Source organism: Micromys minutus (genome assembly GCF_963924665.1).
Source record: "Micromys minutus genome assembly, chromosome: X".
Taxonomy (NCBI): Eukaryota; Metazoa; Chordata; class Mammalia; order Rodentia; family Muridae; genus Micromys; species Micromys minutus.
Window position 1 is genome coordinate 78500665 of NC_137970.1, and position 11479 is coordinate 78512143.

Genomic DNA, 11479 nt, shown 5'->3' on the forward strand with positions numbered 1-11479 from the left:
CTAAAGAAGGGATAGATAACACTAAAAATGTTAGAAAAAAAAGCCATATGGAATCACGTGAGAATTTTACTTTGGAAAAACACAGAAATATGGGAATACATTTTTGTTTTAATCTCAGGTGTGAGGTATGGGGATGTTTCAGATTGTCCACAGCAGCTCACTGTGATTTGCCTTGTGCTCAAGCAGGTGTGTAATTTTGCCAGCAGCAGACTGTTTCTGTGGTTGTGTGACATTTGGAATTCTAGGGACTTTTCTAGGGAGTATATAAGTGCTAGGGGCTTAAGAGGTAGGGTAGGCTGTAGTTGCTATTCCTAATGGTTGGTTAAGTAGTTCTGTGCAAAGAAGAAACAAGTAGAAAAAAATAGATATTCTGACAGGAAAGACAAACTTGCCTTAAGGAACTCGAATGCCCTAATCAACAGGAAGTAGTCTAATGATAATATCACCTCCTTTCCCCTCTATCCTTTTCTCTCTCCAATATAGTGTTAGGGAATTGAAAGGATGGAAAAGGGATGGAGAAGGGTGGAAGAAAAAATAATCCACAAAGTAGCCAAAGACAAGCTACAGAATCATATTATTTTATGTTTACCCATGATTACATAATATGTGTGTTTTGTATTAAGTGCATGTGGTCTCCCACACATACATCATACCACACACACACACACACACACACACACACACACACACACACACACACCACAATAAAGATAGACTAATAACACACGAATAAAACAGTTTTTATCTTTTGTCAAGTTGTTGGTCAGGGCAGTCCAAGTGCTCCTTCAAACTATATAAGTCTATTGCCATTGCCCTTGGGTGTGTCTCAGAATGTGAAGGCAAACTCCTATTGCTGAACATGCCACATAAGTTGAAATCAGGGCTTGGAATTATTAAGGTGCAACTGACCAGGAAGCCTCCTCTCTGAAGAGTAGCTCCCCTATTGCTAGAAGGAGCCATATCAAGGGAGAAAAACAATCAACAGTCTTGGACAGGGGTAAAGCCTATGAGCCTTAATTATAACCAGCAGGGCAAGGTATTTCCAAAGGTGCAGTAGCAACACATATACCACGAGGGTAATCAAGAGCCTTCTAATTGTACTTAAGGGCTGTTCAATAATAGGAAAGTTTTCCCAGGTACTGTAAACCTAGCCAAACTATACATGGCTTGTGAGACCATGAACCATAAATAGACTACAGCTCTTTCCCTTTCCTAAACCAGTATAATTTCTAAGTGCATTGTAAATGCTTACCTTTCTACTCTCAGTTAAATGTAGCTCCCCTTGCTCCCCCCACCATCAAAGATGATTGCTTTGGTTACAAATGCAAACCACTAAAGAAAGACACAACTGGTAAAAATGCAAAGAATAACTGACCAGGGGATAACACCTCAGTTGATACACCTACAACACAACCCCTATACTTTAGAAGCAGGGAAGCATTGCAGACAACAAGTCATATTGTCTGTAAGTGACAGAGAACCAAGATGTTTGCTTCAAGGCTGTGTCTTGTATAACAGACATGGAAATGCATGGCTCTATGTACTTGAACCTGATGAGGGGAGGAGGATGAAAAAGGACATACAGGCATACAGAAGACAGAACAGTGTGGATTCAGTGGACCAGACTCTCTACCAGAGAAACCCCAGCATCCTGAAACCTTAGCAAGTTTATTATGTATATTTGAACAGAGGCAGGATATTGCATACAGCTGAACAAGGAGTCAGCCCTTATCATATACATCTAGATCAAGGATTCAGGCAGCTAGCTTATGTCAGTAGTAGCAGTCTCTCTATGAGCACAGCATCCAGGCCATAACTATTTAGGGTAGAAAGTTATGATGGACATGTTTTTTTGTTTTGTTTTGTTTTGTTTTGTTTTGTTTTGTTTTTGCACACACATTGTCAGTACTCACACTTGGCTCTCCCTGAAAAAGGTTCACCATTTCTCTCTGAGATTTACCCCAGGTGGATAGACTTTGTCATCCTCCATGACCATGTTAACAGCACATATTTCCTGAGTACTTTGCTCATTCAGTGCTTCTTACAGGCAGGGAAGTTGCACCCATGAAATCTCAACAATATGTCATTTCCAACAAGATCTGAACAATCACAGCAGAAGTTAACTTACTGACATGATGTCAGGAACATCACAAGGCCTCACCTCTAGGTGAATAGCTACAGGCATTTAATGCCGAGTTGGGGAGAATGAGTCTTCTCAGGAGACAATCCCCTGATTGGTTGTCTAATCTCAAGGGGTCAGCCCTAAACTACAAAAATGAACAGCACTAAATGCACTCTGCAGGTTGTGTTTGTATGTTTATATGCATGTTCATGTAATAAAATGAAGTAAAGGAAATCAGAAAATGGAAGGAGAAGAAGGTTAAGGAAGGGGAGCAATGGAAGAGAAAGCAGAGTATAATAATCCATTTACAATGATCAAAGTATAATATGCAGATATATGGAATATCCCATAATAAAATACATCATTTTGTAGAATTAATAAATGCTAGTAAAAATGAAAAAAAGACTGTCCTGGAGGCAAGCTTATTCCATTCTGTGTTTTCAAAATCCCAGAGAGTATTTGGAGCATGAACAACCCAATAACTGATATAACCCCAAAGAAAAGTGCCTCCTCCAACAGCCATGGACTTCCACAGCAACTCAGCTAGAGGTGGAGCCTTGTGAGCCACTCCCCTTTTCATGTTGATGTGAACATTAATTTTTTTTAAATGTTTATGCACTATAATCCTACCCTTTCAGACATCCAAGCACTATTTGAGGCTTTCAAAACATTTCTTTGTTTTATTCTCACAATACTAATTTCACCCTCGTATTTGTTCAATTAATATATTAAAGTGAAATGAATGAAATGCATGCAATGTATGCCTTTTTCTCTCACTAGAATCGAGTATTAAGAATGTACAACCGTATCGCAATCTTTTGTACCAAGTGAGACAGAAAGCACATGTTCCTTTATCACTATTAGGAAACTGTAATTACAAATAATACAAAGCTATGTACAAAATAGCTCCACACTATTGTTACCCTGGAGCCAAAGGCTGCCTGGTTCTTCCTCCATGATGGACTATATTCCCTCAAACTTTGAACCCAAAAAGTCTTTCCTTTTTGATGTTGTTTCTTACCAAATATTTCATCAAAGCAATAAGAAAAATAATCAATACAGATGCACTAAATATTTAGTGTACTTCTTCCTCAGTGGGCCTCTGGGATTTACCTTGTGGAGTTGGAGTATAGGATCTTCCACACTAATAGTAGAAAATGCAAAGAATTGTAAATTCAACTTTGGCCTCTCAGGCCTTTATGTGGTAGATTTATTATGATTTAGTATGGGATAAGAAGTATTACTAATGTATGGGGACTAAGTTTTGCATGTTCAGGTTCTTGGCCTCTTATCCAATGAGTGAAAAATAAGAGCTCAGACAGATTTGCAGAAAGAGTAAGATAATGCACTGGCAAGACTGACAGCCTGCTATGTGAGAGGGCCACTTGAAGCAGGCAAGCATATGAGTCAGTTTAGTTTACCCACTTGGGTTTGGGTTACCTATACCCTCTTGCAATAATTTATCTACCAGGCTTTCTTCCTCTATGCATACTATATGAACACCCTTCTCTAAATAATGCATGTAGCAATTTCAGAACCCCTTCAACCTCTAATTCATATTAAACTATACTCACTTTTAAATTTGAACAATACTGTAAATTTCTCTGTCCCTGATCTGTACCACATCAGGTAACATTCAAATTTAGACAGTTCTATTCAACTATATTGCTCACATAGTGGAGAGAGAGAGACAGAGACAAAGACACAGAGAAAGACAGAGAGACAGAGAGAGTCAGAGACACAGACACAGAGAAAGACAGCGACAGAGAGACAGAGAGAGACAGAGAGAGAGACAGAGACAGCGACAGAGAGACAGACAGAGACAGAGACAGAGAGACAAAGAGAAACAGAGACAGAGACAGAGACAAAGACAGAGACACAGAGAGAGACAGCAACAGAGAGAGACAGAGACAGAGAAACAGAGAGAGACAGAGACACAGAGAAAGACAGAGACAGAGAGAGACAGAGACAGAGACAGAGAGACAGAGAAACAGAGACAGGCAGACAGACAGACACAGACACAGAAAGCAATTCTGTCCTCAACTTGGTTTGGGTACTTGCTCAGTAAAGCAAAATATCTGTCCTTTAGTAACCTCTTAGGAAGAATCCTACTTACTATCTTATGGGTATGAATAAGTGCATATGAATATGATTTATTCAAATGTGTTATGGGGATAGTCATACACAGAAGAGAAATGATATGTAACCTTAAAGATGATTCTACTAGGCTCCTCCCAGGGGCCTAGCAAGGGCTTATGTCATCACCTGCTGCCATCTCCTGTCCCCAGGTGTGGGCTGCTTATTAAAGGACTGTCCTACCACTCCAGCGCTCTCTCTCTCTCTCTGTTTCCATCTTTCTGCCTATCTACATGTCCACTCATCTGCCTTTACCAATTCCCCCAGTTCTCAGTTTCCTCCATTCCCCCAGATAAATTCGCTAAATTTATACCAGATCTGTTGCAAGACATGATTACTAAGGTACATACCTTGATATGGGCCTGCCAGGTACCCATATGTTATGACCATTGTTATACTCCTTAACACCATTGATCAAGCTAGGGAACCACACAAAGTATTCTTCGTAACCATCCTCTACTTCCCAAAGGCATACAGAAGAGGACAGCCCAGGGCTGGTGTGTTCTGCTGTCAGTCTTAATAGCATATTCCTCTACTAATCGGCACTACTGCTTTACTCCAGAAAAAAATAAAATAAAACGTTATGTTATTTCTGCAAATCTCTGTGGGCCTTTATTTTCAAGGTTTTTTTTTTTTTTTTTTTTTTTTTTTTTGGATAAAAGGTCAAGAACCTGGAACCAATCAGCCCACAGCCAATAACCAGTAACAGATACACATTGTTTTATTTAACGGGTAATTAGCTGACTGAAACATTTCATATAATTATGTAGATGTCATGCAGGCCTCCAATTGAAGTCTTGTTTTGAGCCTTGTAAATTTTACAAATGTTATAGGTGGGTTATGTTAAATATTTAGTCTATTCTTTTCCCCATGGACCTGTGGGGCTTCTCTTGGTGTTTTGTGCTACTTTATACTAAACATATGAGCAGGTTAGAGAAAACAGATGTGCCTTTGCTACATTATCAATGCCATAATTATAGGTTCTCTCTTCAATTTTTCTTACTCTACACAAATGCTACCAACATATAAAGTGATGGCTGTATTGGCACTGATGTGGCCCATTCCTAACAAATAAACTGCAGGGATTTTCTGCCTCTTTTGTGGCTACCACTGCTGTCCAGGAGGAACAAAAACTTATTTGGGCTATCGTGGCCATGGGAATAAGAAAAGTTCCCCATATTCTAAGGTATTTAACTTCTTGGTATCCAGTTGGCGGTGTTGTTTGCAGGGCAGGGTAGCAGAGCTAGTGGTTTAGACTTGCTAAAGAAAGTTCATTACAGGAGGGTTTGAAATTTAAAAGCTCCTCACCACTTTCAGCTCACTTTCAGTTTGTGATTGTGCTTCGGGATGTGAGCCATCAGCTTCCTGCTCCAGCTGTTATGCTGGCCTGCTGCCATTCCTCCCTACCATGGTAAACGAAATCCACTGGAACCAACTTAACCCTTCCTTCTATAAGTTGCTCTGGGCATGGTGTTTTGTCACAACAGAAGAATAAGCTATAATTCAATGGAGGTGCTGTTCCTACGTGAGTAGCAAAATCTACCCATATATTAATAATCCTTTGAACTAAGCTTCGCCAGAATTTCTGGTAACATACCTGAAGTCAAGCAATGGCATACTACGCCTGATGACACACTTCTATTGGTATACTAGTAGACATGAGAATCAAGGGTTGCTTCAAAATCTGTTCTCCTATTTGTGTTACTGATATTTTCAGAATGGAATGGCCTTCTAAAGGATCTATCAGTTAGATTTCTGGAAGTAGCCCATAGGGTATGATATTCTTCAGAGCTCTGAAAATCTCCACAGTTTAAATTGATAAAGTTTAGTCTTTATGTGGCTGTTTGGGAATGTGCGTGGTCCCGTATGTGCTGGTGCACATGTATATGATGCAGTACATTGTTTCTCAGGAATTGTTCATCTTGGGTTTTGGTACAGGGTCTCTCTCACTAGGACCTAAGGATTGGTAATTAGAACAGAGTGGCTAGCCAGACAGCCCCAGGGATCATGAACCTGCCTCTCTAACTCCCCATCACCAGAATTACAGCACATGAGTGATAAAAAAGGATTTTACATGAGTGCTGACGGATGAACTCCGGTACTCACCTTTTTGTGTGAAGACTTTTTCTGATTAAAATATCTCCCAGTCTTCTAAATTATTTTTAATCCAATCATTTGAGTTCTTTAGAAGTGACCTTTAGGTAGTGCTTCAACAAAGCAAGTTATTCAGGAAAATCTATTGAAATTCAATAATAATCATGAGAGACTATGATATTTGAATCAACAGTCATGCCCTCTTTCTCCTTTTCTCAGGAAGATTCAAATCTGTTGCAGCCAATAAAGTAGAGCTTTATCTTCCTCCAGCTCTTCAGTGCTGCTTCTAGAAAGAATGGAACACTTAAAGTTGTTAACATCATTTAAAACTACTTTTTGTCCCCAAGTTCGTTTTGCAGGTGAATGCAATGCAGATGAAGAGGGCCCTTCTTTCATGCAGCCATCACAGCATGAAGAAGGCCCTAACATGGCTCCAACACTGCAAAGACTAGTAGACTCCCAACTGGGTACAGGGGTTATTTTCTAGGAGAGTCAATCCTTAAGAATACTTTATATTTCCCTCTCACACCCTTTGAGAAGCTGCAACAACTACACTTGATCTTAGCCAAAAGGCCGAGAAGCGATGAAGCTGCAACAACTTATGCATCTGAAGTACTTAGGGCAAGATGGGGACTGCTAGTTAGCCCTCCCCAACACACCTCTCTCAATGTTCAATAGAGCAGTATGATCTCTTTGGTCTTTTGCTTGCAAACAAAAGCATTCCTTCAGGATTTCATTAAAGCCTTACCTGTATTTGTGCATATTTGCCTGGGTTCTCCTTCCTATTGGCTCTGTTGCAAAGCTCCTGTCTGCAGTAATAAATTCATGAGTGCATGTCTCCTATTATTTATTAAAAATCTTACCTGATGAATGACTTTTGGGGGAGATACATAATTAATATCTGAACACAACCTAAAATAGTACAAACAACCCAAAGAATGTCTCACTGAAGTTAGTTTTGATGAGTAAAAAGTTTATTTGGAGCTACTTATGGAGAACTGGGTAATTACAACAGCTGATATTTTTCTAAAGTCAACCTATCATAACACTCACACCCCCTATGATATTATATATTCCTAACTAATATAGCTCTATGTCTATTAGAGAATGGATATAAGCTTGAGTACAGAGCGCTATCTAGTGTTAATACAGTGGAGGAAACAATAGGCTCAAATAACATATTCCATAAACAAAAGCAGATTCTGGGAGTTGCAAATTTACTTATACTCTGTCCTTTTTCTTATCAAGGATTCTGCTGGTCTTGGAAGACCCTGTCTAGCCTTGGGAGGAACAGCCTGTTTTGTTGCATTTGGTTTTGTAGAACAACTAAATGGTATCTGCAGCAAGATGGACTCTGGATACGATTTGAAAGACTACTTCTATGCTCATAATGATTTTCTCCTATCCCCGAGATCCAAGTTCACATCACAAAGATTTTGAGTAGGGAGGAAAGCAAAGAAAGCTTTGCCCAAGGCCAAGCTTTCTGCATCTTTTCCTTTCAGAGAGTTAATCCATTTGCCACAGAGTATGAAGTCAAAGCTCCTGGTCCTTTCAAAAATTAATAGACTCTGCGACTAAAAGCAATTAAGAGGAATCAAAATCATTACAAATAAAAGCTAAAGTAATAGGCAAGCTATCTTGCCAAGCAAATTGAGGATAAAGATACTTAAGAAGACTCCCTGTTGGGGTCAGCACAGCCGAAAACACTATTTCTTCAAGGGAACCTGAATTTAATTGGATCCATCTGTTGAACAATGTATTCCCCAAACAACAATGAATAGGAATAATGGCTGAATATGGTCAGGGTAAGAGATCATCAAAGTAAACCTTGACAAAACAACTCGCATCCTAGAGTGGCCATAGATATATGTTGGAAGCCAATACCATCAGCAATGTCATCCATGAGGGAAGGAGTAGGAGATATTTTCAATATAATTTAACTAGTCATTAAAAAAATGGCAAATAATGATAGCAACCTCCAACAGGAAAGAAGCAATACTTAGGATGACTGCAATACAATTTCTAGAAAATTGTATTTTCTACAAAAAAACAGTAGACATGCAAACACACACACACACGGGGGGGGGGTGTCTAACTCTTGAGTCTGATGTATTTCTATTTTCAGGTTTACAGTTAGTCCACCTAAAATAGTATGAAATTACTAGACAGCTAATACTCAACATCAGGCAGAGTAAATCAAACTGCACCTTTAAAACCAAACACCAAGACCTAAAAGAGACCATGGCTGTCCGATTTTCTTTTCTAATTCAGAAAATGTAAGTCTGCTTTCCTCTTCAACCCTTTCCCCCTGGGAGGCTGCCCAGATCTCTAACTTGTCTATCCTGATGTTTCTTCTAAGGCCAATAAATTCCTCACATTGCCTCCTTCTGAGTCTTTTTAAAACCTTTAAATATAGTCTAAAGAGACATTTAGATCCCTCAATCTGACTACCCGAGTATTGAAAAATGTTCCTTTAGGAATTTTCAGTTTAGAGAAAGGAAAGTCTGAATCCTGGTGCTAGCCAGAGTATGATTTTGCCTCCCAGAAAGATCTTTTGTGAAATGCTGACATCTTGTCAGAGCACCTTGCTTGAGACACTGGAGCCCAGACAACAATGGTTCAGTGATAGGCAGAACAACAACTGGACAAGGCACACACTTATCAGATGTGTGCCTCCCTGGCTCCCAATTTATATGCTATATATCTAACTTCAGGACACCAAAAGTCAATTTTGTGGGGCAAGAAGCAGTCACTGGATCTCTTTGTTCTTTTTTTTCCCACACTGTGGGAAATGTGACCACATTGATTAAATCTCCTCTGCATTACACTATTTTTAATTTGGCTTTTTCAGATGATGTCTTGAAACTGAGACTGGCTTATTGGAGTACAGGCCATGTCTCCAATCTCAATAACAATAATTAAATTATAAATCACATAACACAAAGTTATAATTGGAAGATAATCCTTCCTCCAGAAATCGCCCAAGGCCTACATGACTGGTAAATGTGCCTTTCCTTATCAACTCTTTTCTGACTAATGAATAACAATGAGACATTATGATCAGAGTCTCTAGGACAGACTGTGGAGGCTGAAGAGATAATAAAACATCTTTATATGAAATTGGCAGCTGAAAACACTACTATTGCTGCAGAATCAGTGATTAGGCACGTTCTGAAATGGAGCAGCTCAAGTCAGACTGTTTGAAAGACAGCAGCTTATAGGAAACAGACAAAAGTATTATGACACCTTACTTTAGATTCTTAATAGTTGGTACCCATTAGATAATACAAAAGGATTCCTAGAAATAAAAATGGAAAGCAATTTGGCACTTACTATTTCATGAAGCTTGTTCTGTCACTGAGAGAAAACAACTAAATGGCAAAGCTGTTCTTCCATTGAAAACAAGCACAGCAGATTTCTGCCTATATTTAGAAACACTACTGTGCTGTGGTCCATCTAAATGAGCTAGAAGATGTGTTGTTTCCTTCCCCAGGCCTTTACGAGGTATCATTTATCAGGTTTATGTCAGATTAAGAATATGAGTCAAAGTTTTCTTTAAATGAACTCCTCAGGTGTGTAATACCCACGTTTCTACAGGAAAGGCACAAGATACAATGTATATAAGACTCCAAAATGGGGCTGTGTCTGGCTCCTTCTCTCACAGACATTGCAGTATATTGGGATCCATAGAGACAGTGCCGGGGCAAGCGAGAGCCGGACGGGCACTGGGTGACTCTGTGCCTAGCAGAAGAAAATCAACTAAACATGGGCAAAGGAGATCCTAAGAAGCCAAGAGGCAAAATGTCCTCATATGCACTCTTTGTGCAAACCTGCTGGGAGGAGCACAGGAAGCACCCAGAGGCTTCTGTCAACTTCTGAGAGTTCTCCAAGAAGTGCTCAGAGAGATGAAGACCATGTCTGCTAAAGAAAAGGGGAAATTTGAAATATGGCAAAGGCTTACAAGGTTTTTTATGAAAAAGAAATGAAAACCTACATCCCCCCCCCAAAGGAGAAACCTAAAAGAAGTTCAAGGACTCCTATGTACACAAGAGGCCTCCTTCAGCCTTCTTCTTGTTCGGTTCTAAGTACTGCCTCCAAATCAAAGATGAACATCCTGGCCTATACATTGGTGATGTCACAAAGAAGCTAGGGAAGATGTGGAACAGCACTGCTGTGGATGACAAGCAGCCCTGTGAGAAGGCCGCCAAGCTGAAGGAGAAGTACAAGAAGGATATTGCTGCCTACAAGAAAACCTGATGCAGCAAAAAAGGGGGTGGTCAAGGCTGAAAAGAGCAAGAAAGAAGAAGGAAGATGAAGAGGATGGGGAAGAGGAGGACAAAAATGAAGAAGAAGAAGAAGAAGAAGAAGAAGAAGAAGAAGAAGAAGAAGAAGAAGAAGAAGAAGAAGAAGAAGAAGAAGAAGAAGAAGAAGATGATGATGATGATGATGAATAAGTTGGTTCTAGCAGAGTATTTTTTTCTTGTCTATAAAGCATTTAAACCTCCTGTACACAACTCACTAATTTTAAAGAAAAAAAAGATTGAAATGTAAGGCTGTGTAAGATTTGTTTTTAAACTGTACAGTGTCTATTTCTGTATAGTTAAGACACTACCGAATGTGTCTTTACATAGCCCTGTCCTGGTGGTATTTTCAATAGCCACTAACCTTGCCTGGTACAGTGTGGGGGTCGTAAATTGGCATGGAAATGTAAAGCAGGTTTTTGTTGGTGCACAGCACACATTATGTATATATGGGGACAGTAGATTGTTTTGTTTTTTTTTCTTTTGTTTTGTTTTTTTTCGTCTTCAGTTTTCTCTGATGTCGCTCATACAAAGATAATTGTTCTGTTAACTGAATACCACTCTGTAATTGCAAAAAAAAAAAAAAAAAAAAATGCAGCTGTTTTGTTGACATTTTGAATGCTTCTAAGTAAATACTTTTTTTAATTAAAAAAAAAAGACTCCAAAATGGACGTAGCTGGGTACTAGCCTCTCTCTAAACTCTGTGCATAAGGGAATTACATATAGGACTTGGAAGAGATCTGTCATCACATTTAAAATGGCAACTCACGACCAGGCTTTATTTATCAGAATTCCACTGAAATCCCTATGGACAGTCAGTTTACAG